The 27,078-nt window shown below is 42.0% G+C and overlaps 1 protein-coding gene across 1 annotated transcript in view; it reads right to left on the bottom strand.

Annotated features, from left to right (window-relative positions):
* dok4 (docking protein 4) overlaps positions 1 to 25,024 on the bottom strand; it is a 49,806-nt gene extending 24,782 nt beyond the window's left edge. The window contains exon 1 of the mRNA XM_062394139.1: positions 24,737 to 25,024. The gene's annotated coding sequence lies outside the window, so the exon portion shown is untranslated. The remainder of the gene's footprint in view (positions 1 to 24,736) is intronic.
* Positions 25,025 to 27,078: the final 2,054 nt, after the last annotated feature.

Genomic DNA, 27,078 nt, shown 5'->3' with positions numbered 1-27,078 from the left:
GTGCGTGTATAATCAAGTACAACTTTAGTTTTCATACAGTGTGTGTGTGTGTGTGTGTCTGTCTGTCTGTGTGTGCTCATGTGCACTTAAAGTATGAATCCTACGCACTGTTAAATAAATGAGGACACAGTTCAGTAAAGTGACGCTGCACTGGGCAGCAGTACAGGACTACGCTCAGACCAGCCTCCTATCTGAAGCACCAGTCAAACGAGTCTCCACTCATTTCATGGTGCGCATTGTTTCTAAGCATTAAAGCTTGTAAGTGCGATTTCACCAACAAAAAAAACTTCCTGTAAATAGGACGTCACATTTGTTCAGTCTGTGAATACATGAATGAATTAATGAGGCAACAAATTAATTAAAACACAATTTATTGGATTGAATTAAGTAATGACAAATAATAAATTGTGTGTGAAACTATGTCATAGAAATTTGAGACTTAAATGATTTCTCATTACAGCTGTGTGAATTACCTTTATAATGAAGAAAAACAAAATAACAGACTGTCATTGAGAAAGTACCTGTTGGTAGTTCACCATCTAAGAGTCTCAGTCTATCAGGAAAACCTGCTGTACAATTTCAAATTAAAGCCCATATTTTCACTGTTTAGGTCGTTGCAACAGAGAAGGAAATTCTTATGGCACTTAACAAAGATGACCTCATTGAAAATATGGCAGAGGGGAGTGAGTTACTGCGCCGCCTACTTGTCTACTAGTCTGGTAACCGTTAACATCAACAAATAGGGTAAGCCTACGAAACAAGTGGTCTGGTGATTTGCGTGAAAAGGGTGGCCTGGAAAGGAGTCAAATTCCTGGTGAATGACAAACTATTTCTTCGATTTATACTAGACCGACTTTGTAACATATAGGCTCAGAACTGTTAAGGAAAGTAAAACCTAAAATAGATGTATGAGATGGACATTCTTTCAGCACAGACGGAAAGGGAGAGAAAGTGAGAGAAAAGGTAGGAGGCAAGGATAGACTACTTTAGCCTAACCTCAAAATGAAACCTAACCCTTAACCAGATTTAAGTTATATGGACTTGCTTTTTGTCCCCATAAGAAGACAAGTTGCATTAATGTGACTGTATGACAACAGACACCCACACACACACACGCTCTTGTCTGATTCCAGTCTGCCCCAAGGATAACACTTGGGAAAGCGTCAGTCTGTCTGCTCATAACTATCTGTCACAGATAACGATAGGGATACTCATACAAACACACACACACACACACTCAAAGTTACACTCCCACAGACACAAACGTGTCCGCTGACAGCTGGGCAATAGACGGAATAGACAGTCCGTCTCCAGTCCAATATCAGATGATTGTGAATGTTTGCATATACTCCAAAAACATGCATGAACAAACAGATACTTCCCACAGCGGTCATGGTTATCATTTGAATAGCAAGCCATTTGGAGAAAATAAGCGTGGATAAAATTGAGGCAGTGACCAATAAAACCAAGGTGTGAATTAGTCAATGACAATGAGTGAGGTCATTCACCCGCAGCTTTTGCAGGTTGATACTGAGAGTCAATGACAAAAGCATCAAAACCAGGGCTCCAGAGAGTGACCAGAAATCTGTGAAGTGCTACTAAAATGTTTCCTTGATCAAACTGGTGCTTCAATTATTTAGTTGGTCTGTCTCTTAGTGCCTGGGAGACCAACCTGTGTCATCTCTGTTGAGTTAACACTCTCACACACAGTCCCCTCCCCCGGTCACACACCGTCAGTGTGAAGCTGAGAGTAAAGGCCGGCGCATGCTTCTGTAACTGCGTCTGCGGCTTTTCACGCAGCTGTGTCGAAGGACTCGCTGTCATTCATGCTTCTCCAAGTGTTGCACGTGTTGCAAAGCAATTCACCGCCAGAACACTAGGCGGAGTAAGATTTGTAAGATTTTGTTGAAGACGGCCTTAGAGACACCTTCTTTGTGTGTGGCAGTCGTCGTCGACTGTTTATGTACATCGCCACTGCGGCTCCTCATAGCCAAAGTTAGAAAAATTGGGCGACACACAAAAGCACGTATAAAGGGATACGTAAGCATGTAAGAAAACGCAGAAGCATGCGCCGGCCTTCAGCCTCCTGTTTGAATGTCCCCCCCTCCACAGTTCTGCTGACCTGGCTCTCTTTACACTTTAACAATAACCAGCAACACTGATCGCATTTTATTAAACCTGAACAGCACTGAAGTTTAATTGTTGGTTTGATTCACTCCAGAGTTTATGACACACTTATTTAAACACATTGAAAAAAATGTTGCGTTCACTCTCTGCTACATCATTAATAACTTCGAGCATAATGGAAACAAGCAGACAAACAATCATATCTTGAGGAAACACTGGAATAGTAAACTTATACAATTAAACCTAAAAGCCTATCGAAATAAAAATCTTATTGCGGTGCCAAATCACACAGTGAAATATTTTTTGCACCAGTGCAATCATTGTAAAAAGTAACTGTGGAGCCCTGAGAACAATAGGTCCTTGTAAACGTACCTTTAACAAAAACACCAAAAGTACACATTTTCTGCTTTGCACATTCTCAATTCTTCATACTTATTTTTTACAGCAGACACTGTTGTACAAATATGTCTCAGGTGAGCCCACCTCTTTGAGCAAGCAAAAGAAGTGGAAAATGACGACAAAGATAAAGACTTTCTACTCTACCATAGAGTTCTGGCATTTAGTTGAGTACATAGACCTAATTTTAAGGAAATACAGTTGTCATACCAGACATGCTTCAAGTGTGAACAACAAACGTGGGCGAGATTCAGCAGATCTGTGAGGCAGCCGTCATGCACTGTACATGCAGCCAGTAACTGCAAGTGTCATGTTTTATTTGGTTTGCGTGTAGCTTTGATACAATAGGCCAAATTGCACAACAAGTATGTTAGTAATTGCAAAAATGGTTGTGTATGTACAGAGTGACTATGACAGCAAAGTAGCAATTATGTTCATTTCACAGCATGCATGACATTGCTTGCTCTCAGACAGACAGAGCAGCTGACCAGTGTCGATACAAATTAGGTGCTGCAGCGTAATGTTGACAAAAATATTCTGCTTGGGCCCCTGACACACACGCACGCACGCACGCACACACGCACACACGCACACACACAATCTTAACCCAGCATTAGTCTGGTGATACTAAGTGCAATTGTTTTTTTTATTTTACATAATAGATCACTCAGTTACAAAGGCCAATGTTGCTCCTAAGTTCACAAAGTGATGGATGCTGTGCATGGAGCAAACTGAACAAACCAAAAAGATACATTTACATAATGATTTACAGACTATGAGGACCATGCAACTGAACTCTGCTACTGATTTATGCCGGAGGGAAGAACAGCATTGTTCTGGAAGAGCATTCACAGAATTTACCATTTTATAGTTTGACACAGGTTTATGCTGATTATGGTTGTTTAACGTGTATGCCAAATAAATGATTACATCAAAATACTACGTCAAGTGGGGAGTGTAGGAGCCGCATTTGAGATTATTTATATTCATATTATTCATCATCGTTCTCATCATTCTTAATCTAGATATCAGATTTTGGATTTTACAGTTTGATTTCTCAGTGTAATTATATGATATCATATTTATATTTGTCTAATGTTAAATAAAGTAAATCATTGAACTCAAGTGTTTTATCAGTACTTAGGTGTCAGGAAGAACAAAACATCTGATGAAAAAACACTAGGCCTATTTATTTAGCTGTTTCAATGTAATAGTGATATTTGAATATCTTTTTTAGGAAGCTTAAGTTTTTCTTCTTCATTGTTATTTGATGTTGTGTAAAATGCTGATATAGTATTTGTATTTACAATTTATAATTTTGGTCACTATTTGGTTCTACCTAGTTGTCATTACTACAACATTTATGACATAAAAACACCTGCCAAGGTATCCATTCAAAACAGCTTCACAGAGTAGTAGTGGGTAAATTGGCTGACTGGTTCATCTCTCTAAGCACATGTGCACACACACAAAGGTGTGTTTGTGTGTTCCACACATCCATCTGCCAGTTTTGTGGAGCTGTATGCTATGAGACAACAAGAGTGGATGCCCACCAACACTTTGTTGAAAATCTTCTCTTGTAAGTAAAAGTCAAGCTTTCCTGCCACAATGTGTATATGAACACAGTTGTGTGTTTGTATGCAGTTGATATTTAGAAATACATTCATGTAAGTGTGCAGCACTTTTGCCTTAAGGTCTGTGTAAATCATTCCGGCTCTGAGCCATATATTGCCCATATGACAGTTTTATCTGTCTTGCAAAATAATGTATAATTACAATGAAAGAAACTCATAAATCCCTAACAAATTATCAAGACAGCATTTTTATTGAAGTAAAGGTTAAGCCAGTGTGTCCAGTCTAAACCAGTGTGTCCAGTTTAATCCAGTGTCTAGTTTAAACCAGTGTGTCTAGTTTGTGAGGACAAATACAGAAAATACTAAAACTTAACATTCTACAGCAGAGTCACTGCCTGACAAGCTTTAACAAAATCCATATTCTGATGACAGTAGGCCTTACACAATCTACAGTCTTCTGCTTACTTGTGTGCTGTACGACTTCAAACACAGCCCAAGTTCAATTTTAGAAGTAAGGATCAAATGTAGAAATGATCTTGCCAAACCCAATTTTTTGAAAGGGCATCTACAGCTGCTGCAGTCTGCAGAGTGCACACCAGTGGCATTGGTGGAGATTCTGATACAGGCTCAAAGCTTCAAGCTGAAATCATTACGTTTAATATGTTTTCGAACGGATAGTTACTAAAAGAAATATTATATGTGGTGCGTTTGTTAGTTTGTGAGAACTCACATGCTGGATGAGACCAGTGGTCATCTGAGGTTGTACCAGGTTAACGTTCTTAACTGAACAAGCCACCAGGCGAGTTGATCAATGGTTACATTTAATTTTGGAGAATGAATCTAATGTTTTTTGTTGCTAGTTAGTCCGAGAATCAGAAGCTGAATAAATAAAAATTATACCCCAATTATAAGGGCTTCACAAAACACATGTCAAAAAAATTTATCACTAAAAATATAAGGTAGTAAATTCAATTTGAAGTGCCAAATCATAACATATTATGTAAAATGCATTTTCGTTTGCCTTTGTGGAGTCCACTATAAATAAAGAATTTAGAGAGGTAGTTTGAATCATTTGATTTTCATTATAAATTAAAAAATGTATTTTTAAGTCTGTTGTGTCAGTTAATGTTTTGTTTTTTTCACTGTACAAATGGGCTAGGTATAACAGTACTGGAGTAAAATCCAGTTAAAATCCAAACTGAGCTGCTGATATAAGCAAGGACATAAAAGTTCCTAATACTCTTTGTACTTTGGCAGTTTTAACATTGTAAGCGCCTTGACTGATGAGGACAGGGGAGCTCTACGAGTAAGTATGTGCACAAAGTATTTCAATGCCGGAGAAACAGCCCATTTGCCTATTATGAGGAAAATAATAATAATTAACCTATTTTGCTGTTTTGGCTGCATATACAAGTCGCTCATATCAGCCCAAAGTCGTTTAAAATCAACACTAAAACAAGGGAATCAGGCAACATTATGGGGTCAATGTAAAGCAACCATTTCCCACTTAATGTGAATTAGACTAATACCTTACTTGTGAATATTTTAGTCAATGATAAGTACACATTATATTTTCGCAAAGTACTGTGAATAATGATGGGGGCTTATGTAGAAGCTAACCCTCAAATTCTGAAGAATTGGACAGCCTGGGGTTCAAGTAAAATGCTTCTAATATCTGTCGTGACATATGGGATGATAAGGCCAAAAACATGGTCAAGAAATCCTATATGATATCATCTAATTATTCTAGGTTAAATGAATAGGATTGTTTGTACCAGTAAGGTAGTTCCAAAACACTCCCCAGCTAAATAATTATGATTCTAATAATTTAACTTCAGATGAGTTGAAACAAAAAGTTCTAGACCAAAGAGCAGTAAGGGAAATATAACAGTTTGACCATAATATAATCATGTTTATTTCCCCTTATATTGATCATGATTGAATCTCTAACAATGTAACCTTGATCATGCTGTTTCCTGTACTACTGAATGAATCTTGGCCTGATTACTCTAAGACACAGTAACCCGATTATGCTGTTTCCTGTACTACTTAATGAAATTGGCCTGATTGCCTTAACTAGGCATTGTTTGTATTCATGTGATCAGAAGATCTCAACCTTTGACTGTTTAACAAACCTCCTCCAGAATGGGAGGGGTTAGCCAAATGTATTAAAACAAAGAACTGTTTTCTATCTGGGTGCATATTACAAACTAAATTTTGTTGTATGCACCATGCTCGAGCATTAAAGGTGACAATACTGTAAGAGTTTTGAGACTCGTTTCCTCGTTGGTAGAGTGGGATTGTAGAAATTGCCACGACAGAGCAAAGAAGAGCATGTTGAGCATGATATGTCTCCACTCTAAAAACAGGCTTCTGCAAATAAGGATTCTCTGGAAAACGTCATAGCATTACAGTATAGGATCTTTCAAGGAAATTCAGTTTTATGCTCAATGGCATCTGTTGCAATAGATCTAGACTCCTGACTAATCTTAGCCATGCTTCTGCAATGAAGAAGGTAAAAAGTATCCTTAACTAATAAGGTTAGGCTGCTACATTTAATGAGAGTGAGCCAGTCTAAAGACCCGTTATCTCCCTTAATGTGAAGTAAGATATTGATAAGGTAGAACTATGAATCTTGTTCTTCACTTCACTTCGTATCTCATGTTGGTTTTCACTTAATTCAATTATTCAGGTGAAAATGTAATTTCAAAATGTAAGCCTGCAGTGATGATAGATGATGTCGCCCCTTTTTAACCTAATGCTGATTATGTGTTGATTAAGTTTTCATGCGTGTTCATTAGGTCTGTCAGTATTCATACATTTAGAGTTCTTGGCAGTTGTAATTGAGGAGTAATATGGGATAAAGAACACAAGGTAAATCAAGGTAAAGAGGATATTGCTCACTTCATTTCCTACCAAATCGAAGGTGATTGGGTCGAGGCCTGGCTCCTCCAGTTCACATTTCCAAGTGTCCTAGGACAATACGCTGAACCCCAAAATGCCCCAGATAACAGATTAAATTGTGAGAATGAGTGGAAAGAAAATTGCCATTCAACTATATATTAAAAACTATATACCCATAACCATTTATGGTTTGAAGTTCAACTAAAAGTGGGTATGCAAGATAATGAAATAACTTTGTCAGGATCAAGGTAGATTACAAGATTGCGTTCCTCCAAATCCAGGTCACCCTCGTTCTGAGCTACGCCTGTGTCTGTGTATGAGTTTTGAAATGTGATTAATTTTATGCTTATCGTTACAAATTTCATGCTTATCGTTTTCTTATGGTGAAATTTTCAAAACCTCTACCATTGCATGATGGCTCTTGTTCAGGGGACAACTCTTGAGTGGTTTAACTGGTCTATCATGCATATTATTTATTTTCCAAAATTTTGTTAATACTTTCTTTATTTTATTCTTGTTTGTGCTCCAGTCCACAGACGACATGATAAAGGCATGCTGACCTGCCCCAAAAGACTGCAATAAGCTGTTTGTCTGTGTATTCCATTTTTACTATTATGAATGTATCGCATGTAAAAATAACATAAATTTTCCTCTGTACCATAAAGAATGCACATGCCAAGTGTGAAGCCGATAAGTTGAAAGGTTCACAAGATATTCCACATACAGACAGACAGACAGAAAGACAGAAAGACAGAAAGACAGATGGGACATATGTGGAATTCATAGGTAGATACTACAGCTAGCTACCAGGAGAGCTGTAATGTAGTCCTGAAATTGGTTCGTATAGTGGATTGGAGTGGGTTTCCAGGAGGGTTTTGAGTTGTGAGACAACAGTATGTTCCAGTATTTTTGACAGAAAGGGAAGATTAGAGATGGGTCTGTAGTTGTTGGGGATGTCAGGGTCAAGGCCAGGCTTTTTGAGGATGGGTGTGACAGAGGCAAGTGTGAGGGTTGGCGGGACAGAGCCAGTATACAGGGAGGAGTTGATAATAGAGAGGATGAGCTGATGAAGAGCAGGGAGACAAGCTGTGACTAATGTAGAGGGGATGGGGTCCAGGAAGCAGGTCGGAGTCTTCATGCTAGACAGTGGCTAGTTGTTTGTAGATGTTCTCGATCTTTGATTGGTAGAATGAGAGGAAGGTGTTGCATTTATCAGCTGTGAGGAGTGGGAGAGATTGTCCAAGTTTTTTTTTGTAGAGAAGAGGACCTTAGGGTTAGCAGCACCTGAGTGGATGAGGCCAGAGTAGTAGTTGGAGTGTGCAGCGTTGAGAGCGTCTTTGTACTGCTGAATGTCTGCTTTGTATGCCAGGGTGTGTACTGTGAGGCCGGTTTGATGCAAAACCACTCTAGTTGGTGTTTTCTTGATTTCATTAGAGGGAGTTGAGGGGTGAACCAGGGAGCAGTGTGGTTGAAGGAGATGGTTCTGGTTTTGAGAGGGGCAAGCTGATTGAGGTGATGTGAGCAAAGTGATGTGAGCGAGCTGCCTGGACGGGGGCAGCGGACACTGAGCTACCTCGTTTCGCCCAGAAGACAGGATGCAGGGTCTACGCAGGGCTGACAGAAGCGGGAAGGCTCAGCCCAAGGAAGACACCCTGAGCGTCAGGTGACAGCCTCCTGGCGCATCCAAGGATGGTTCTTCTTATGGCGTTCTCAGACGTAAGTTCTCGCTCTTCCTTGAGAGCAGCAGAAGAAAATTTGTCCTTAAAATAACTTTAAAATCACTGTCAGATGACAAGAATCATTCATCCAGTTAAAATATATGGTTAAAGACCAGGATCAAAAAGTGGTTTGTAAAGATGTGGCCTAAAACTGGATAAAAAGTCAGATCATGACAGAGCCAAAAGGTGTAAAACAGGAAGAAGGAAAAACTTCCTGTTTGCCCAGATACAATCTGTCTTCGTCAAATCTGGTGAATTGAATATATTAAAATCATCGTATCCTTCACATTGATGCAATGTCACTGCAATATTGGTATAAGGAAATATACATGTTTTTTGTGACAGAATGTCAGACACTGTACAAATTGTTATTGTCTGTGGTAGTGGGGGATGGTCAGCGTCGGCTACAGGAGGGAGGGAGTGGAGATGGGGTGCTGGGATCGGTGCCTGGGAGAGAGTCTAATTGTACTCAGGTGTTCCAGTTCCACTAATGACTCTCTCCCCTTATCAGCAGTAGCGAGCTGGGGCTCGGGACGGGCACGAGAGGAGCCATTGCACGCCCGGAGAAGGAACGATACGCTGCAAAGCGAATGAGGAGTTGCATATGAGAAGTTTTGATTTATGTTTTGTATGGGTGTCTGAAGGAATAAAAGAAGCTACTGAGACACACTTACCTGCGTCCCCACTGTTTCCTGACAACTAACCCACGGTGACAAGGGAGATCCTGTTACACTGTCATATTAGCAATCCATGCTACCAAGGTGTATTTTTTTCACTTTTAGGTGATGAAAAACACGTCCTGTTGTTGAATGGATGTACTTATCGTCTCATCAGACTCAAGGCTATAAAGGCAAACAGGCATATTTCCTTAAATGTTTATACATTCCTTTAAATTCCACTCCTTATCTACAGTCACGCTACAAAAGAAACTCAGACACACAGGCAGCCGCTGCCTTATCACAAATCCATCTATGACATCTCGTCAATATCATGGCTGGAATATAACAGGCTTATTATACTCTGCATGTAATTCCCTATCATGGCAATGTAACAATTAAAAACTGCTTTATACCCACACATAATGACGAAAGCAGATTGTGTAGCAGAATAATTATTTCAGAGCCGGGATTTTCAGCCCTATAACACAAAAACGTCAGGGGACGGAAGGATTCAATGATAAAGGTGAGTGAACAGACAAATGCAGAGCTCACCTCATCCTAAATGCCCCACTGTGACAGACCATGACACAGCACCACTGACACCCATCACAGTTGTTTTAGGGTTGGAAAGATTGAACTGAAAAAAATCTATAGCTGAACTGGTGCCCACACACCTTAACACACCTACCTACACAAATAAACTGTTGCTAATGAGGAGAGCTACTATGTCAGTTTGGTTGGTTAGTTTTAGGATTTTGAAATAATCATTGCCTTTGAGCATCCACTGTTGTGCTACTTACTACATTTAATTCCAATGTTTATATCACTCAAAAAAAATGACAACTGTGACCTGACATTTATCTAAAAATAAATTTGCTAAGTTATAGATTTATCAGAAACCAAAATAGACGTTCGAATCAGTACTGCATTTGAAGCTACCATCTCTTTTTGAAAAAAAGACATGATGATTTAAATTAGAAGAAAGAGCAATGTAAGAAATGTGGGGTACAATCCTCTGTTTTCCATATGCTGCTCCTCTCTATTGATGCATATGAAAAATCATGTGATCGCTTGACTTGTTGAAGCAGAAACAAGCAGCTCAATAACTGTTTTATTTAAAAAATATTCTTTTAAGGTTTCAGATTGTCCAAGAGCATTGTCAACACTAGATCCTCCTCTAACTATTATATTTGTAATGAGGTTTTAGTTCAATCTTGTCTGTACTACTGTACATCCTTGTTATGATGACTTGGCTGTTGATTGTGCAGAACACCTCAGGCAAACTTTAGCCGTTAGTCCAACATCAACTCAATAGTGTGCACTTTTGCAGGCTATATATCAGAACTCTTTTTCAGATATTCTTCACAGCACTGCTGGGTTCCTTAGGTCATGTGAACGAGGACAGTGCATCAAATGATTGTTCTTGTGAAAGTGTTGGAATTAGTGATGGGAAGTTCTGATCTTTTTACTGTGTTGGTTCTTTGAAACACAGAGCTTAAACTGCTGCTGATCCACTGACTATAACAACGCCGCATTCCTACACTTATAAAATGTAATTCAATGTGGAATAATCCAAGTATTCAGAATACGTTACTCAGATTAGTTAATGTAACGGAATACGTTACAGATTAAATTTTTTGGCATGTATTCTGCATTCTGTAACAGAATACGTTTTGAAAGTATCCTTCCCAACACTGGAAATGTTACTGACTTGAGAGCAGTAAGACACCTATATTTAAAAAAAAAAATTCTCAAGATGGTAAATTTGCACACAATTTTTAAAAAGTGCATGCCTTGTGTTTATACTTAAAATGACTTTGATTAAATTACTTAAATGCACACCGATTTTTTATTCTGGTTTCTGTAATGAGCAGTTAAATAAAAATGTGGGAAAGAATATTGTACAGTATCAAATATTGTGTTGGTCATATTTAAATCATTCATTACGTTTTTTTTGGGGGGAAAGAGAGGATAAAATAAAAGAATCGCATATTAAATCTTAATCGCAATATTTGGGGGGGGGGGAAATCGCAATTCGATTATTTCCCCATATCGTTCAGCCCTATTCAAAAGTCATAATGACTGGTTTTGTTATTTTCACTTTACATTTACACTTACAGTTTAGTGCAGTGTAATTATTTCCCGTGATAATTGTTTGCCAGTGTGACTATAAATGACAATTTAAAACCATACAAACTGTCATGTTTTACTGTATATAATAGAGGAGGTTTTCTTATGATCTGCCACACAAAAGCTGTCAGTCATGGCTGCTTTTTAACAGCGGTCCCGCAATAGGGAATGAGGTATCTGTTTCGTCTTCTGAGCCTATGGAGGTCACGTGGAAAATGATCCAAAGACTCGTACCCGGCAGATGAACGAATCGTTCACCTCACGACCGTGTCTTCAGATCAGTGACTCGTTCTTCTGCCAACGGAGTCTTCGGATCAGTGATTCGTTCATCTGCCGGATACGAGTCTTTGGATCATTTTCCACGTGACCTGCAGCAGCCTATACAACAGTCCCTGATGCGCTGCCACGAGAAAATGAATGAATCACTCTTTGAGAGGACTCGTTACTCCCGAGTCCTTGTAACTATTCGTTCAAAACGAACGAATCGTTCACGAACGACACAACACTAGTTGGAATGTAAGGGAGGTAAACCATCTGTAAGCTAAGAGACCAGATTTTAGCTCAACTGAATTTTAATGAAGAAAGAATGTATGTCACAGGAGATAGCGGAGATAAAGGTAAAAAAGAGGTGAAGAATGAGGAGGACTGCCTTCATTTCCTTTATCCTCTGGAGGTTTGGATACTATAATGGAAAAGTATGGAGAAGTATAAACAGACTGACTAAGCTGGAGTAAACAATTGAGTTCCCTACTGATGTCATTGAGCCTGATCTTTCATTTTGAGAGCATTATATTGTCATTTCATGATCATATTCTCAGGTATACTGTTGAGCTGAAGTGTTCAGTGCTTCAGTTCAGAGTCTTTCCTGCTCTCACTCTTTCAACTGTCGTGTTTGGTCTGGACCAAGATTTAGTCTGACCAATAAAGCCGTTCTCTGTCCAGATCAAACTGGGCAGTGCTATTTCATTTGTCAAAGTCATACCCAGCTTTCTATTGGTTGGGTAATTTTGACAGGATCATTTCACAAAATCTACACAACAAGAGCAGAAATCTGAGAATATTCATTCGTCAATTGCTCAGCAAAGCAGCCTGAGTGTGATGAGAAGAAGTCCAACTGGAGGACAGGACATTTGTACAGCATCGGTTACCCGAGAGCAGACAAACAGGTTTGAACAGGGGTTTGAACAGGGGTTAAAAAGTAGCGGTTCGATCCCATTCCATCTCTCCCAATCCATATGCTGGAGTGGTCTTGGGAAAGATTCCCAAATTGCCCCTGACGCCTTGTGCTCAAGGAAAACAATGTGTGCACAATGAAAGAGATTCTATCGAAAAAGGCAAAGGCACAAAGAGAGAAAGGAGTCCGTCCTGCTCTGTGTCATTTACAGATGTGGAATGTGGCAGTCGGTTGGCCTTGAGCATTAATTACAGACCATCTCTCTCTCTCTCTCTCTCTCTCTGGTTCGCTGTGGGGGAGAAGGTCGGTCGAGACAGGTATCACCGTGAACGGCTGTTTTGTACAGGTACTGCCTTTATCCCAACCCGCTACCAAGGTGGTCCTGTCCAATGTCCCTCCGTTCATCACCGATCGGTTTCTCAGTAGAGAGCTGTTCAGGCACGGGAAGGTAGCGTCCCCGATACGGTACGTTACTGAAGCACGTAGTGTCCCACCGTAGACAACTGTACATGATACTGAACAACCGGAACGAGGAGCTCAACCTCTGCTTCCATGTTAGAGTAGATGATTACGACTACGTGATTGTCACCACTTCATCAGTGATGCGCTGGCCCCCGAGGCTTCTCCGGTACCGGAGCGAGGGGGGGACGGTGGCCGCGGGGCTGGCCGGCCCCCCCGGGGTGCCGGTCGACCCCCCCACGCTGCTGGCCGGTTCCTCCGGGGAGCCGGTCACCGCGGGGCGGTCCGCCACAGCTGAGCGGCCGATAGCACCCCCCAGGGGTTCTCCACCAACATCTCCACGGAGAAACGAGGCTGTGACCGAGCCATCACGAGGGGTGAGTTCTGTTAATACACCAGGTGTTGGGGTAGATATTGTGGTGGAGGATGTTGTGGTGGAGGATGTTGTGGGTGAGGAAGAGGAAAGGGAGGTGGGAGATAAAGGGGAGGAAAAGGGTGGTGTAGGTAAACAGGTGGAGGAGAAAACGGGTGAAGAAAAAAGCGTTGAGCAGGAGATGGAACAGTTAACTTTCCGCCTTTTAACAACAAAATCAACAACTCATACTCGAAGAACACTTCCCAGATCTCTGTCTTTTTATTTCCTCGGCCAGACTCCACGTCAGCCAGAGGGAGGAGTCTGGCCTCACAGACCAGGAAGTTTTTAGGTTAAAAAAACTGGTGCTCAGACAACTGAGCAGTGATGGAAAGGACAGCAATGTGTTGCTGTCCGTTTATGTGTTTTAAACGTGAACGGTGCAAGAGATCAAAAGAAAAGAACCTGTATTTATGAAACTATGAAAATGAAAAAAATTGATGTCATGTTTTTACAAGAAACGCATAGTGATTTTAATAATGAGTCTGACTGGAGGAGGGAGTGGGCATCCTCTTCTCCACGGCTTTTAAACCGATTTCGCTGGAGGTCAAACATGTGATCCAGGGGAGGCTTCTTTTAGCCAATGCTCAGTTCGACCATTTTACTGCTGTTTTTATTAACGTCTATGCTCCAGCAACCGGTGCAGAGAGGAAGCCGTTTTTACTGAAAAAAAAATTCTGGGGTTTTTAGACAAAGGAAGGGCGATTTTAGTAATCTTAGGCAGTGGTGGGACCACGGTAAGACACAAATACGCTTATTGTGTCAACAACACACCCTCAATGTCACAAGAGACGCCACCCGATCTATGAAAGATCTAGAGACCGACATAGTGGAACTAGAACATTTAAGTGAGTCCACCGGAAATCAAGGTTATATTGAAAGCCTCAAAGAAAACAAAATGGCTTTAGCCGACCTGTTAGAACGTAAAGTACAGGGCGCGTTAGTCAGGTCTCGGTTCCTGAACATTGCTGAAATGGATGCTCAAACTAGCTACTTCTTCAGTCTGGAGAAAAAGAACGGGCAGAGGAGAGTAATCCACACCCTGCTCTCAGACACAGGACAAGAGCTGATGGAGCCACGCCAGATAAGAGAGCGGGCTGTGAGTTTTTATGAAGCACTGTACTCTTCTGAGGAAGAAAACACAGGCAGGGAGGATTTCTGCAAAGATTTACCTCAGATCTCAGAAGAGTCCAACTCACAGCTCGCTGCCCCCCTCCCGATGCAGGAGCTGCTGACCGTCCTGCAGGGCATGCAGGGACGGCGGGCTCCTGGCATTGACGGACTGACACCGGAGTTTTATAAAGCTTACTGGGGCATTTTATCGCACAATCTTTTACAGGTTTTTAATGAGTGTCTGGCGTCTGGCTCCATGCCAGTGTCCTGCAGGAGGGCGGTCCTCACACTGCTCCCGAAGTAGGGGAACCTGCAGGACATCAAGAACTGGCGCCCTGTGTCATTGCTCTGTGTGGATGACAAACTTCTGTCCAAAACACTGGCTTCCAGGCTGGGGATGGCTATGGAGCAGGTCATTCAAAGGGACCAGACCTACTGCGTGCCCGGCAGGTCCATGGTGGACAATGTCCACCTCATTCGAGACCTTTTGGATGTCTCCAGTTCATTTGATGTAGATATAGGCTTGATTTCCCTAGACCAAGAAAAAGATTTTGACCGCGTTGAACACAGCTTCCTGTGGCAAGTAATGGGGAAGTTTGGGTTCAGCGCTGGCTTCATAGCTAAGATCAAGATGCTGTACAGTTACGTTGAGAGCGTGTTAAAGATCAACGGCAGTCTGAGTGCTCCTTTCAGGGTAGGTAGAGGTGTCAGGCAGGGCTGTGCTCTGTCGGGGATGCTCTACGCACTCTCCTTGGAACCTCTCCTCCGCAGAATAAGATCTAGCATGAAAGGTGTGTTTTATCCTGGTTTTAGTGGCAACATGATTTTATCGGCTTACGCCGACGATCTTATAGTTTTTATCAAAGACCAGACGGATGTAGATGTTTTAGCCAAAATCTTAAATGATTTTAGCGAGGGTCAACTGGAAAAAAAGCGAAGCCCTCGCGGTCGGGGAGAAGCCTGGAGGTCTCCCAGTTCTCCCCCAAAACCTGAAATGGAAGAGGGAGGGCATAAAGTACCTCGGGGTGTTTTTAGGAAACGATGATATACGTAAGAAGAACTGGGAGAACGTAACAGAAAAAATAGAAAACAAACTGTTAAAATGGAAATGGCTGCTCCCAAAAATGTCTCTTAGAGGGAGAGTACTGGTTTTAAACAATCTTGTGGCATCCCAACTGTGGCACCACTTAATGTGTGTGGAACCCCCCCTGGCCTGCTTTCCACTTTACAAAAGAAAATGGTGGATTTTTTCTCGGGGGGTCTACACTGGGTGCCACAGGGGGTGCTGTTTTTAGCTAGGGAGGAGGGGGGACAAGGCCTCGTCCACCTGGCCAGCCAGACTGCAACTTTTAGACTTCAATTCATCTAAAAATATCTCACAGGTCCAGCAGATCTGGTGTGGAGAGATGTGGCCAGCAGCATCCTTAGGCGTGCCAACAACCTGAGGTTGGATGATGCTCTGTTTTTAACAGTTTCTAAATTATTAAAACTAAGTGGGTTGCCTCCTTTTTATCAAGGTGTTTTTAAAGCATGGGCCCTTTTTAACAAAAAAAGGTGCCAAAAAGCAGACTCTCTGTACTGGTTGTTGAGAGAACCACTTGTGAATGGAGCCAGACTGGACGTCAGCGGAAAAACAACACCCGGCCTAATGGCGGTGCTGACCCGGTCTGGAACAGTGACCTTACAGCAGCTGGTGGATGCAGTGGGGCCGGCACTCAACAACACCCAGGCCCTTGGCTCCCTGCTGGGGCTGCAGTTTACCCGGATGGCCCAGAGGATCCTGGAGCTCTGGCCCAGAGGCTCTCAATACCAGAAAAGGACCTCCTGAGGGCCTACCAAAGGGGGGAAACTGCACCAGAGGCTGCAGACCCCTATCCAGATATTATCCTGAGCCCAGGCCTGGGAGAAAAGACCGGCCCCCTACTAACTGAAATAAACAAACACAAACTGACAATACACAGAGCGGACAAAGAGACAATATACAGAAACTGTGTAAAAAGCATCCACCAGACCGGACTGAGCAACAGACCCCCCACTGTGTGGTCACGGAGGCGGGGGGAGCATGGACCCTGCCCGCAGTGGAGGATTTTATACAAACCTCCCCTCAAGAAAAGAACAGGCGACCTCCAGTGGAGAATTTTACACGGCGCCGTCGCTTCCAACGCTTTGATTTCTATTCTTAATCCCACCGTTTTTAACAAGTGTCCATTTTGCGACCTGCGTGAGACTATTTATCACGTTTTTACTGAGTGCAAGAGACTGACAAGTTTCTTCGCTCTTTTAACTGCGGTTTTTAGTGATTTTAACGTCACTTTTACTGAGAAGTTTTTTATCATGGGAGCTGCCTACAACAAAGCAGCTAAAGATAAGTGGCAGCTCCTGAACCACATCTTAGGTGAGGCCAAGATGGCCATTTACATTAGTAGGAAAAACCGGGTAGAGAACAGAGACGGGCAGGAAGCGGGGGCGGTGTGGGTGGTAAACCTCCGGGCCAGACTCCGACTCGAGTTCAGTTTTTATACAATGGTATCTGATCTCGAGTCTTTTAAAATATTTTTGGTGTTTTAATGACATCCTCTGCACCGTCACCAACAATGAGCTGTCCTAACAGACTGAGTTTTTTTAACAGCAGCATTTTTGTTTATTTATTTGAATAATGTTGCAAGCAAGTGTTTTGTAAAATGAAGAAAATGTAAATAAAGTGCTTGTGAAAAATAAAAAAAATCTGTACCAATGATTCTTACACACACACAATCATATTCATACAAAAAGGATTCAAACATTTCTCAGAGGTTGAATACAGCTTAGTGACTCATGGGTACAAGAAACATCTCCTATGCCAAACAGCAAGACTACCTATTAGGGATGGGCATAACTAATCGACGATCGATTAATTGATCATAAAGAATTTCGTGGAGGAAATTATTTTTTCATCGAGAAATTCACTAGTTACACATTTGACCACGGGGGGAAGTGTTTGAAAAAAACGACACAGGCCTACTCAGTTACCTGCGACTGGCTGCGAGTTACCGTGTTTTTCCATTTCCAAAGTAAACATTAAGAGCATGGCGAAGTATAGAGTGGGACCATTTTGACACCGGAGCCGCGGCCAGGCTAGCGAAGTTAGCACGGAGCTACCTGTGTCTCATGGGGACGTCACCAGGCTTCGCTTCTGACCTCGGGGATTATTAACATGCTCATCTTTCTCAACACAAACCCGTAGGCTGGTGCTGAGGTTGTATGTGAGTTACTGGTTCTTTTTATGAAGCATCGGCCTATCATGATGTTGGAGTTGCCGCATGTAGTTGTTTTAATCCACAGGGAAATCCTGGCCGCCCGGTGATGGTTGTGGGACGGGGTCGTGGGTCTGCCACGGTTGCTGTTTGTTAATGCGGCTACTAATCAAAGCTCGTTTATAGGCTGATTGTAGTACTGTGACTAGGCACATGTTTAGTACTGGAGTCCAAAACGTATTACTTCTGCTGCATTAACGATGGCAGTTACAACGGGCGAGATGTTTCGTTTTTAAGTTGCCATTGTTTGGCACGGAGCTGCGACCCAGCGGCGTTACACACACACACACCTGTGGGGACAAGTGCTGATGAGTTTGTGTGTATTCAGGGTGAAGTCCCCCTTAAGATGTAAAACACATAGACAATGGAATAGGTCGCTGACCTTATATACTTCAGGAGGAAAAAAAACATAAACAAGTAGTCAGGGGGAGTTCCACCCAAATGAACGGTTCATGTTTCTAGCATGCGACAGAAGCAAAAAAAAACTAAATGAACAAACATATCTCAGGATGAAGACAAGGTGGGTGGGTGGTGATAAGGGCCGATGCCGGCGTTGATGCACTGCAAACAAAAACAAGTGACCTCTGCAGTGGAATTCATATTTATGTCCTGCATATTTATGCTGTGCCGAACCTCACCAGAAATGTCTAAATTCTCTATGTATCTGAGTGGAGATCTCCTACTGCTTTCTTCAGTTGTGTAAGGCAAACTCCTAAGAAAGGCCAGACACAATTCAAGTCCAGACACCAGATGAAAGCTTGAAAAGAAGTGCTCAAGGGACCTTTGAGATATATATTTCAGACATAAGTTTTCATCACCTGTTAAAATTCCTTACATGCAGTCCAGGATTGGATTATCGTATTAAACAACAACTTTCACATTAAGTGTACACTGCTGCTCTGACAGCTGACACATGATGCCCAGGGTGCTATATGATCTTCTGGTCCATAGCTATCGAGCACAATATTCTGTCATTCCCTCGGCTACCGCTCCCTCCTTGTCCCTCTCCTCATCGTTGGCACAATCAATTAAAAAATGATTTGATCCATTGTTTAGAAAAGCTGAATACGAGACCAAAAGATACAAATATTTGAAGTGTTTCGTGATAAATGCAGTATAATAATATGCATCACATTTTAGAGCTCGTGAATTAATCAGTTTAACAACATAATGAACCAAGTACTGAGCTGGAACTCAACTCTGAAGGCAAAGAAGAGGGCATTTTAGGCACGCCTACAAGTTCATACATGATATATTACAAAGGTATAGGCTCTATATAATTTTGGAAACAGTAATGGATAACATGACCCTTCACATTTACTACAATATAAAATATATAATAATGTGTTGCTGATCCCCAGCTCTGACTTCAGCTATCTTGGCAAACTTAGCTTGGAAAATCTACCTACTTATTCCACAAATGTCTGTCTGTCTCTCTGGTCGTATGTGGAACACATATCCTGGGAACAATCCATCCAAATGACTTCACAATTGGCATGTGCATTCTTGGTGGTTATTGGAATAGCAGTGACAAGTTTGGTGCGAGTTGGATTTGCGATACATTCAATATTAAACATATGTGTCAATAAACAAGACATCAGCTCCCTGTTGCGGTCAGTGTGTGTGTGTGTGGGTGTGTGAAAGGAGGGGTGAGGGCAGTATGCCTTAACGGTCAGTTCGTGGAGTCTCTGGAGGAGCATTACCAAAGGAAAGGAAACAGCCCATGTCCAACAGACAGGTTTAGAGCAATCACTGTGGTCATCATAATAATTCGCTATAATCAGGGTTGTCAACAGTGGCAGGATTCTTTCCTCCGGTCTGAAATTAAACCCTGGCTCTCTGAGTCATTGCTTTGGCAGATTTTGTTTCACTCACACTACTCAAACACAATAGTTTTCTGAATCTGAAGGTGATCATATATCAGAACAAAGAAAACAGAAATTAGCATTAATTTAAAATGATCATGGACTGAGTGATTTATAAAATATAATCACCATTTGTCTAGGTAAAACTAATTGTCATATCCTATCCTTTCTTTCTCTATTATTACCTTTATGAGGTAACGCATAAAGGTTATCTGACATCAAGATTTAAGTTGAAGTTAAGAATTTTTCCGAAACTGATGTTCAATGAAAATTTCATTAATTTCACTAATCTGAACATAAATCAATTTTCATCATTCAGTTCCATTTCCATGATCTCTCCAGTGTGCTTTGTGAATAAGAACTGCAGCTGAATTAGGATGCACCATCTGAAACGTCACAGAATCATTCACACGTACAGCTGAGGGGTGAAAAGACACAAAGGACCTTTGACTTACTCTCATTCTATTACCCTTGACTTTCTATATTAATGCATATATCCCTATGCAAAATCCATCTGGATACATTTTTAACGTTTTCTTCAGGGTTAGGGTTAGGGTGTACACTGCTGCTCTGACAGCTGACACATGATGCCCAGGGTGCTATATGATCTTCTGGTCCATAGCTATCGAGCACAATATTCTGCCATTCCCTCGTCTACTGCTCCCTCCTTGTCCCTCTCCTCATCGTTGGCACAATCAAATTGTCAGCAACATACCTCTACACAAGGGGAGTCCAAACTACGGCCCGCAGGCCAACTGCGGCCCGCCATCCATTTTTAATTGGATGAAGAACTAACAACTAACAATCTAGTAGAACTTAAATGGCACTTACTTATAGCACTTTGTTTTGCTTTATTTTTGAAGAAAATGTACTTTCTCGATTCTTGTTGTCCTGGCTTTGTACCTTCGGGGTTGCTGCACTTAAGGCCCGGCGCATGCTTCTGCGTTTTCAGAGACATGCAAGAAGGGGTACACAAGCACCCAAGAGCCGGCCTTTATGTAAGTCGCTTTGGATAAAAGCATCAGCTAAATTAAATGTAATGTAATATAATGGACTATGGCCCACTGTATGGCACTTCTCAGCCCTGACTTGCCAGCTCTCCCTCAAAACACCGCCACGTCCTTCAGAACGCCGCCACGCTGCCACGCCGCCCCACCCTGAGCGACACGGTCGAGTCGCACTGTCAACAGTCCGCTCCAGGGCAGGCATGGCGGCATGAGTGGCGCAGTCCTTTGTATTTTTTTCTGTATGTGGCCCTCGGGAAAAAAGGTTTGGACACCTCTGCTCTACACCAAAGTGCACAAACGTATGTGCATGTTAACACAAGTCTGGCAAGCATAACACACCAGAGCTCTGTCTAACTGTCACTTAGTCTACCTGTAAAAACAGACTGTGAGTTGTAATAAGGTCAAATAATAGCATGGGAGCAGAGACTAACACACACTGGTAACGTATCATCACAAACAGGTGACAGAGCATGCCATTCACATTCTTTGATTTTGGTCAGAGAGGTCATTGTCGAACTCTTCCTCTATCCCCTCCAGTCTGTATTTAGAGCCCGAAGGTACCTAAAAGATTGCTATGATAAACTTAGATTTGCAGAACCAAATTTGAACACAAAGAACAGTTTGACAATAGGTGGTTTCATTTGGCTTAATGTTAACTCACACACGATGACTTCAGCTACAATAACATTAAACGTTAGCTATACAGTTTACCCTGAAATGGGAGCAAAATTTGTCGCCATGGACAATACATGCCTGATGCAGTCGAGTCACAGGTGTAGGTAGCCATGCATCATGACGTCAGGTTCTCAGTGAGGGCAGCTACAGTGTGTGTGTTCAGGGACATGTCAACCAGTGAAACACATTGCGGCTCAGTGATAGAGCTCGATGGTAAAGAAGAATAAGATATATTGCTTCAGGATTTCATTCACATGTTGTTTGAGTTTTTTTTTTCCATCACAATTCACCATACATCAATTTTCATTAATGGTTGCGGGGGGTTGGAATCCATCCCAGCTGTCATTGGGCAATAGGCGGGGTAAACCCTGGTCAGGTCAACAGTGTATCACAAGGCCAATATGAAAGACAAACAACCATTTAATCACACCTAGAGTCAATGCAGAATCTCAAATCAACTTCTATTCAATTTGCCCACACTAGCAATACAAAATTCAATTAAGAAAATGTCAAATAATCTGCTGACAATATTAACAGATTGGTTAAAGAGGAAATGAGTCCTTAGCCCAAGTGAAGGAGTTCAAGTACCTCGGGGTCTTGTTCGCGAGTGAGGGTACTATGGAGCGTGAGATTGGCCGGAGAATCGGAGCAGCGGGGGCGGTATTGCGTTCGCTTTACCGCACCGTTGTAACGAAAAGAGAGCTGAGCCGCAAGGCAAAGCTCTCGATCTACCGGTCGATCTTCGTTCCTATCCTCACCTATGGTCATGAGGGCTGGGTGATGACCGAAAGGACGAGATCGCGGGTACAAGCGGCCGAGATGAGTTTTCTCAGAAGGGTGGCTGGCGTCTCCCTTAGGGATAGGGTGAGAAGCTCAGTCATCCGTGAGGAACTCGGATTAGAGCCGCTGCTCCTTTACTTAGAAAGGAGTCAGCTGAGGTGGTTCGGGCATCTGGTAAGGATGCCCACTGTGCGCCTCCCTTGGGAGGTTTTCCAGGCACGTCCAGTGGGGAGGAGACCTCGGGGAAGACCCAGGACTAGGTGGAGAGATTATATCTCAACACTGGCCTGGGAACGCCTCGGGATCCCCCCGTCAGAGTTGGTCAATGTGGCCCGGGAAAGGGAAGTCTGGGGCCCCCTGCTTGAGCTGCTCCCCCCGCGACCCGACCCCGGATAAGCGGATGACGATGAGTGATGAGTGATGAGTGGTTAAAGATTTGCAGAATTTCAAACAGAGTAATGCTCCAATGTTTTTACAATAAAAACAATTTAATAATTTGATGAACTCCAATAGGAAAGACTTCAACAGTAGGTGTAGTTAAACTTTACAATAGTTACCGTAGTTTTTGGTAGCTTTGTTAGAGAAACAGCAGAATAAAGCCTGCATAATAGAACAGCTGTCAAAGCAATTTAGAGCAGTAAAAAGGCTGGAAAGAAGTTTCCCTTACTCCTCTCCCTCGCCCCCACCACCACCCATCTTCTTCTCATTCTCCTCTCAGAATACTTCTCCTCGTCTTGACTATCCGATCCTCCTTTACCTTCCAACTCCATCATCTCCTTCATCCGTTCTACAGTAATTCCCTCTTTCCTCTTTCAACCAGAGAACAAGCAGCTACAAAAACACACACACACGCACACACACACACACACACACACACACACACACAATAATATATATAATGTAAGAGCATGAATGTACATTATTCAAGATACACTGGTGAATTTTCTTTCTGAAGCAGAGCTGTCACTACTTCAGTGTGTTTGGGTGTGTGCATTATTAGCACAATAGATTACACATAAGATAACTGTAACAACTGATCAATCAACAAATGATGATTGTTAAGACTTTGGAGGTGAGAACAGTGACTAACGTCTCTGCTTCTTTGGCTGCTCTGGTCACTTCGATTACTTACCATGACCTTTGATTGGCTATAGGGTTTGATCAATGACTCACATAAATGCTTGTTGACTCTCCAGTACAGCAGGTCCAGCTGGTACTGGTTATAGCAAGACCACACTCTAATAGTTATTATATTTTGGATATTAAGAATAACAGAAAAACATCTTTCCTTATCAAACCTGTATTCACACAAATCATAATGATGATTTGTCCAAAAGCTTTCCTTCCGGTATTAATTGTATATCAATATATCTAAATCTTTGAATGTACTTCCAAAAAACAAAACCGAAGTATAAGTGTTAGTCTTGATAACCAGACTAAATATACAGTATATTGTTGATTTAGTTCTAAAATAAGGTTTCAGATATCCACATATTTACTGTGATGTCACATGAACTCTAACCCACAACCTCATCCTCCAAAGAAAATGATTTAGGTGCCAGTGTACACAGGAAGCAATTGGTTTATATTTGCAGATCACTGGAATAATAGCTTGTCTCCTATACATGAAAGCAGTTGTATCACTCTCAGAAACAACAGGGTCTGTAATGTGTGTAATCCACATTGATTTCTACACTGGTTAATGATGATAATACTATTTGTGTTCTTCCTGAAGTGGGTCATGTGATATGAATCAGTGAATGTTACGTTATGACTGAAATAAGAAAGTGTGAGTATCTACGTCATTGTTTCAATACGTCTCCGTTTGGTCCGTCTAGACTAAAAATCTGCCCTGCTGATTTTAAACTAAAACCGGTCCAGCAGCAATAAGAAACTTTTTCATTTTCGAAGCTCTAAATGTAACCAGAGATAAATGAACTGCAACCTCTAAAATAAAAGTACAGGGAAGAAAACATTACCTCATATTGGAGCCCGCTGTTAATAAAAATCATCATTAATGTTGTGCATGATTCATTTATGTGGACACATTTCCACCATTAAGTGCTTAATTGACAAAGACTATAATCAAAAATATCCATAACAATTTCTAGCCATTTTTCAAAATCTAAAGATATTCCCCTTTTCAACAATTTAGAATTCACATTAAAATTCATAAAAACCAGCATCAGTCGAACAATCAGTTTAACTCAGTGGATATGCATTATTGACTCTTGAAAACCTTTGGACTGATAACATATTTGGAATAATAGTGGTAGCACAGCCAAACTAAATTGAATCTTCCTTTTGTAAATTCATCCTGATCACATAAGGACACATTGATGATCTGGTGAACGTGGGAAAGTAGCAGGGTAATGGAGGTTCACGTAGGAAACACTGACAGGATCACAATAAACAACCACAGCCACGCTCCAGCTCCGCATGGATGTTACCTGGCTGACAGCTGTCACCGTGTGGGAGCTCCACCGCCGCCAGGAAACCTGCGGCCGGGTGGGGTCCCGGTGTTCGGACAGGGTGCCTGTGCCTCCGCAGACTTAATCCTCCGCAGCTGACCTTCCTGCTGCAGAGTCTCTATTCTGCCTCCATGCAGCTGCAGCAGACGCCCCGAACAGTAAATCCACCCGAGCCGGAGGAGGAGCACTGCCACTCGTTTGGAGTCACGGATGGTTTGTGTTGTGCGCAATGGAAGCTCCGGTGCGGTTCACTGTCCCTCCCTGTTTGTCTGCGTCTCTACGGCGCTGTGCCTGAATACAGCAGGAGTGGTCAGGAGCCATACAGGATGGATAACACACGCACACACGCACGCACACACAAACATACACACACACACACACACACACACACACACACACACACACACGCACACGCACACGCACACACACACACACACACACACACACAGAACACGCCCAGCCAGACAGCCACGCGCCAACAGGACCCGCCTTCTACCGTAATACTCCTAAGAGCCTGTCACTTCAAAGATTTATACCACTGCTGATACAACAACAGAAACAAAGATCAAAAAGAAAGTATTCAGGCTGTTTTTCCCCATTTCATTATTTACTTTTTCAGAAGAAAAATGTATGTGGCTCTGATCAAGTTGTGTGACTAAGTTCTTAGTCATCATTGTCCTCCTCACTTTATTAGCAGCCCAATGACTGTAAAGCCGTTTTCAGAAATGAACTCTGGAGAATATCGGCAGAATTGTCTACAGACTTTTTGTAAATTGTTTTCCATTTAACTTCAGTTGTGTTTTAGAAATGTTATCAACATGTCCACTTGTTGGAATTGAATCCTGTGGATGAGCCTTTGCTGTTTCTCATATCGACTCATTCATAAATCCTCCTGAGTGTTTACTTGGGGGCTGGATTGAGAAACTCTACCTCAGACATTGTCTGAAAGCAGCTAAAGTTGAATTTTGGAACAGAATGCATTCATCTCAGTGGGAATGGAGTGGTCATTTGAACTGCCTGGACTGACTCTTCACTGTGAATCCACTAAGCTCTGATGTGAAAGTTCAAACAGTTGACCTCTATAGAACAGAGACTCTGAATAACATGATAGAAAATCTATCATGTTTTCTGTAGTGCAACATCCAAAAAAAACGTCTCTGCTACCAAAGAAGAAAAACTAATTATTTTCTATTTTGGAACAAGTTACAGCAAGCGACCATGTTACCTGCTAGCAGCCATTACGTCATCACACCACCAACACTAAATAGATTTCAGCGCAGCTTCTCCCTTAGTGGCAGTTAATGCAGTTGGCATAAAATATCTGGCTTTATTATTATTTAAATTAAATGTTTTTATATTGTGTTTTTCGAGTCTTATCGTTCACTCAAAGTGCTTTACAGTGCAAATTGCAATAAAAAATTCATACAGCACTTCTATACGCACAACCGTCAGGGGCAATTTGGGGTTCAGTATGTTGCCCAGGGACACTTTGGAAGGCCTAATGGAGGAGTCGAAGATCAAACCACTGACCCTCTCAATATTGGACAACCGTCTCTACCTCCAGAACAACAGCTGTCTGCTAAAATGAAGCTTAGCGTAAGTTCAGTGTGGAAGACTTAAGCTGCAGACTATCAGCTGATCGTAACGGAGAACTTAACCTGCATAGTGATCAGCTGATTGCGGGTGTTCCTAAATGTCTGGCGCGGTCTTTTCAGCCAATCATCCAACACCTGTCAAAATGTTTAAAAATCCCTTCTCTTGTGTTCCGCAGTCAGGCATCCTTCAGCATAACCCCTCATCCACCCCAATCTCCTCCAGTCTCCAGTAGGATATTCATCGACCTCAACTGATCATATGCCTAATCTCACATCACGTTTGCAACAATCATGGACCTTGATGACGGATCCCAAAGTGTCAGTGGATCGTGATTACGACAGCACCGATCACGGTGGGAACTGATCGCGGACTAAAAAAGCAACAAACTGCCTGACCATATACCTATTAATCGTGGCATCCATTGCACTTCTGTCCGTCCTGGAAGAGGGATCCCTCGCATGTGGCTCGTCCTGAGGTTTCTACGTTTTTCCTTTTTACAAAGGTTTTTGTAGTTTTTCCAAAAAAAACACTGTGGTCTCTGATAATTGTACTCTAAATCTACCCAGTTCACTTTAATTTTAAAGTTTTCGCTGCAATATTAAAAAAGTTGATAGAGAAAGAAGCGTCATACATGCATGAAGCCAGGATGCTGAAATAGGGTGGTGTACGATGGTGCACATCAAATATAATTCGGTTCAACCATAGTGAATCAACCATGTTATAGT

The sequence above is a fragment of the Platichthys flesus genome, chromosome 1 (genome assembly GCF_949316205.1).
Source record: "Platichthys flesus chromosome 1, fPlaFle2.1, whole genome shotgun sequence".
Taxonomy (NCBI): Eukaryota; Metazoa; Chordata; class Actinopteri; order Pleuronectiformes; family Pleuronectidae; genus Platichthys; species Platichthys flesus.
This window is presented reverse-complemented; position numbering and strand designations above follow the sequence as displayed.